A 5,272-nucleotide genomic window follows, 5' to 3' on the forward strand; every position below is an offset into this window, starting at 1 on the left:
GGGAAGGGGAAGGCAGGCAGCGAAAGTGAGGAGCAGGCGGAGGAGGAAGGGAGCCGGGGGGAGCCAGGGGGAGGGGGCACTGCCCATCTGCTGAGCCCGCACCCGCGGGCGCTCGCACGCATGCCCTTGAGCCCCGGCAAGGAGCAGGGCAGGTGTCCGGCAGGGCCACTCCGGCCTGGGCACCCAACTTTGTGCAGCCAACACGGGGCTGGGGGGAGTCTCTCCCCAGGTGCGCTCACATGCACACGCATGCACATGCAGGCATGATGCCAAGGGCAGCACTGAGAGGGGCTCATCGACTCAGACAAGAAGGGTGGGAAGGGACCTGAGGAGGTCACATCTACTCCAACCCCGGCTCCCAGCAGGGCCAGCCCCAGCTACATCACCCCAGCCAAGGCTTTGTCTACCCGGCTCCTAAAGACCTCCAAGGAGGAAGACGCCACCACTTCTCTGGGGAGCCTGGTCCAGTGCCACTAACATCCAGCCGGGTCCTTGCTGCCCCCCCCAAGGATCAAGCGGCTCCGTGGCTCTGGCTCCCCCACTCTTTCTTTCCTGGTCCACGGGCAGGCAGACAATAGAAGCACGTGCGCGAGGAAGAGGAGAGAGGAAGGCCGAGGAGGAGGGGGGCTGAGGGGGAGAGCCTGTCAGGATGAACTCCCTGTCTCTGTCTGTCTCTGTTTCCTTTGTCTTGGTGCTGCTCGTGTGTTTTAAGACCCTGTGAATAATACAGTCTGGATCCCTTAGCTGTGGGGGGAAGGAGGAGGGCCTTTGATTTCCCAGTTCAACAAAGGTGGGCAATAAACAGTGACCCTGGTGGCTGGGGGACGAGAAGGGGGGCTGGTGTGTGCTGCATTGATCCTCTGAGCGGCCGCTGCCCCCACTTCGCTCCAGGATGGGGGTTTATCCGGCCACACGTCGGAGATGCGCCAAAGAACCCGTGTTATCCACGGGGAGGGGCTGGGGGTCTCCAACCCTCCCTCCCTGCATGCTCCAGGCAGTCCTCATGGATGGAGGAAGGGGTATGAAGTGGGGCTGCATGTCAAAAGCCGCAGCCAGCTTGACTCTTCCCTGCTGACGGCAGGGCCGTGGCACCGAGCTGTCCTCCCCACACCGTGGCCTCGGCCAGCTCACCCCGTCTGCCCTCCTCAGCCTTGAAGCAAACATCTCCTGTGCCCATTTTATATCATCCAAAATTCCCCCTCTCCCTTCCAAGAGACGCCTTTCTCCGGCTCAGCCTGGCCCCTGTGCATTGCTCGTGCTCTCAGCCCGCTGGCAGGGGACCTGGTGCCTTGCCAGGTGCCAAGTACATTGTCAGCACTTCACTACTAACAGCATGTGATGTATGGCCACAGTGGCAGGGTGGCTCTGTCCATGGGACGGGGACCGGGGGTGCCCCCACGGTGCTCTCAGATGCAGTGCGCTCAGCTGCACTGGACCGGGCTCCCCAGAGAGGTGGTGGAGTCTCCAACCGAGACCCAGCTAGACAAAGCCTTGGCTGGGCTGATGTAGTTGGGGCTGGCCCCGTTTGGAGCGGGGCTTGGACTAGATGTGACCTCCTGAGGTCCCTTCCCACCCTCATGTTCTCTGATTTTCTGCCCTTGAACAACGAGGCCAGCTCGGGGGTTGGTCCTATTCCTCTCCCAGCAGCTTTGGGGAGATCCCTGCCACATCGCTGTCCCTGCCGTGTTAGGTGCTGTACATACACGCATGCAAAAGCCCCTTCCCCTGGGGGGAGGGGGCTACCCTAGTGCATCCCCCAGGAGCAGAGCCCAGCACCTTGCCCCCTTGTCCCACTGCCCCCCAAGGGCCCTCCTGCTCCCTGGAGTTGTGCTGCAAGCAAAAGAGGCCTGTGCAGGGTCAGGGCCCAACCTGCATCAGCCACAGGCCCTTTGCCCTTGAGCCGGGTCCCAGAAGGGCAGAGAAAGGCCCTGCGCATTTTCCAATTGCTTTCCCTGTGCCCCTGGGAGCAGAGCTGGGGGCCTGGCTGTGTCCTGGGGGCCCGGTCAGCCAGACCCGTCTCCAGCCCCTGCCGGGTTGGGGCTCCTCCGGCCAAGCTATGACATCACGCCCCATCTGTCTCCCCAGCAAGGAGCGGTGATGTCACAAGTTCAAGGTCACACCCCCCCTCAGCGCCGGCCGCGGTCCCATCCGGCCCAGGTCCCTTTCAGGCCGGGAGCGGTGCCTTGAATGGAAACGCCACGAGTCGGGCTTTGGCCTCTCCTCCAACTGCACGCATGGAAGGAGCCCCGCCGGCTAAGCCCTCGTCCCCTTATTTATTTATGTGCCTGCGTGTGATTTCCTTCCTTGAAGGCACGTTGGCAGAACAGGCGATTACTCACGCCCTAGTTGTGCTGGGCCTGCCTGACCACTGTCCTGTGATTTCTCTCTCTCCCCAGCCTGTAGTGTAATAAGTGAGGCAATTAAGTGTAAAAGACAAAGGGGGAGGGGGCCGAGGACAGGGGAGAATAGGAACTCCACTCTTTTCAGAGGCAGGGGAGTGAGATAATGTATGTTAATAACCTGCAATCAGCCCTGCTGAGTGCGCTAATACTGCTGACTGCAAGAAACCTCCCCCCTCCCTGCCACAGAGACCCCCTCCCCCAAAAAGGGGGGGCGGGGAGAGCACAAGCAGAAGAAAGCCAACCCTTTCTTCTAAAATACGACTGGGTGATCTTTAAATTCGTGGCTTTCTGGGCAGCTGTATGGAAATAATTTCCCTCTCGCTCCGGCTGCATCTGATTGTTTCCTGTGCCTCTTTCCAGAGTGGGGAGTGGGAGCGGCCGTGGGGGGTGCAGGGAATCCTGCCAGGCCCTGGGTGCTGCGGCTGCCCTGGGCGCAGAGGCACCCACAGGCAGTAGGTGCGATGGGGAGTGGAGAGAGAGGCTGTTTCACCAGGAAAGGGCGTACAGAAGCAGCAGCACCCATGTGCACGCACACTAGGGACTCGGTGCGCTGGGTGTGTCCTGCTGGGAAGAAACCAGGTGGCCAGGGCTGGGGGGCAGGTCAGGGGTCAGTGCAGCCGGGGAAGCCTGCCAGCCATGTCCACCTGCCTCAGGAGGTCCAGTTCCCAGGCAACTCTCCCTTCCTCCTTGCCCTGCATCTCCAGCCAGCTTGGGCAACCCCCTGCCCTCTGCGAGGTTTTGAGCAGGGTCCCATTGTGCTAGGTTGGGCCTTGCCAGCTCCATCCTCTCACTCCAGGCGCAGAGGGGCAGGCATGAGCTGGGTCGCTAGCCCAGACCCGGGGCCGGCGCAGACCCCAGCTAGCTCTGGCACGGACTCCCTGCCCTCTGGCACCGCAGCGGCAAGGCTGGGATTGCTCCCTAGCCAGCATCCAGCCTTGCTGTCCTCATTCCCAGCATCCGGAGCCACCAGGGAGTTTGCTGCATGGCTCCTGTCCAAGCCACGTGGGCCGCTCTCGACCTCTGGGAGCTGAGCAGGCCAGCGCTCAGTGGCAATGGATTTGCCATTGCTCATCCTCTGCCCTGTCTCCATCCTCCTCTGCTCTGAGCCCACCCTGGGCCTGATTCGGAAAGGTGCTGAGCCCAGCAGGGAAGGTTTTGCCTGAATGAGACCCTTGGGCAGAAGGAGATTGGGGTTGCCTCCCCCCCCGCCCCAGTCTCACTGCTGTGGCTGGCAGCACCAGCTGAAGTGTCTCAGTCTTACCAGAGCACCACACTCATGCCCACCCCGTGCCCCTGGGGGGGTTGCACAAGTGCTGCCATGGGCATGGGCACATGCAGACATGCTCTTGGGCAATCGGAGGCCGGCATGGGGCTGGCTGATGAAGAGGTGGCCTTCAGTGTTCATAGGAGCTGTGGGGGGTGGTTGGCGGTGCGCAGGGAGGCTATGGGGAGAGCTTTGCAAGCCACCTGTGCCTTGATGGGCAGGGCGGGTTCCCAGTTCCCGGCTGCCAGAGCTGCAGCCCCATCTGACGTGCCCAGGGGCTTGCCGGCATTTGCATGTAGATTGTGGTCCATGCTTCCCGTGTCAGAGGAGAGGGGCCGGGGCTGGCCCGGGGGCCGCGAAACACTTTGTTACCTGTTCCCCAGCCTGTACGAATCCAAACTGTGCGCGGCCTACGGGACGTGGGGAACAAAGCCCCAGACAGCCTGAGTTATGGCTGCAGGAGGCACCGTTGTGTGGCCCTGATTCAGTCCCTGACAGCTCGCTTGTCAGCCCCAGCCTCGCGCTCTATGGAGGGGCTTGCCGAGGGCAGTAGTGGTCCGGCAGGGCTCGGAGCAGCAGGCATGAGGCTGGGAGGAAGAGGTGCAATGTGGGGAGCTGTTGCCAGCCTGCCAATGCCAACCTGGCTTCATGGATGAGAGCCTGAGCTGTGGCCTGATGCAGTTGCCTGGACGTCACCCCCATGGTGGGGAGTGCAGCTCACCTGGGCCTTCTGCTCCCAGAGGCCTGGGGGCCTTGTCCGATGGCAGGTGATTTATGCCCGTGGGCCTGTCTCTGCTCCCCTGCCCGCCCGGGTGATGGATGGCCCCGGCACCGCCTGCCCTTTCTTTGCCTACAGGCGTGAAATGGAGGCCCCTGCGAACACAGCACCTGTCGACACATGGTCCCCAGGGATGCCCGCCAGCGCCATGCACAGGCAGGCAGGATGCATCCAGGCAGGGGATGCGGGCTGGCTGCAAGGAGGGCCAGGCTCAGGGATACGGGGCATTGACAGGACAGAGTCCTGGAGAGGAAACCCACTGTGGCCTCCTCGGGAGGTGCCCTACACCCCCCAGCCCGCTTTGCAGGTCCTGAGGCTGGAGCGCAGGGAGGAGGCTGATGTGATGGAGGAACATCAGCAGAGCTGGCATGGTGGGGCCGCAGCGGGTCGGGGCGAGCTGTGAGGGGGAGCTTGCACAGGATGTGTCTACAGCACGCCAGGCCTCCGGGTCCTGCAGAGGGGCAGAACCTGCCCTGCAGCTGGGCAGCGCTTAGCGGCTCCGTCTGGGGCTGCCGGTCCCTCCCTGGGATGCACCTGGCCCAGTCCTGGCTGTCACCGCATGCTCAGGCTGCTCCCGGCTTGATTTAAGAGCTGCCCCTGTGCCGCCTGCACCGCGCTTCCGCGCTAAGTCCCACCAGCTGGAGCTGGGCTGTGTGACGAGAAAGCCCCTTCTCCCACGTGAAAGGCCTGGAGAGGGCCCCGGCAATGCAGGGGCAGCCATCCTGCTCTGCGCGGGGCAGCTGGCGGGAGGCGGCCGCCCCAGGAGCCCTGGCCTGGCAGATTGCACAGTGCACAGTGTCCCATTCACACTGGGGAGGATGGGGCCAG

This window comes from Alligator sinensis, unplaced genomic scaffold (assembly GCF_000455745.1).
Source record: "Alligator sinensis unplaced genomic scaffold, ASM45574v1 scaffold1032_1, whole genome shotgun sequence".
Lineage (NCBI taxonomy): Eukaryota > Metazoa > Chordata > Crocodylia > Alligatoridae > Alligator > Alligator sinensis.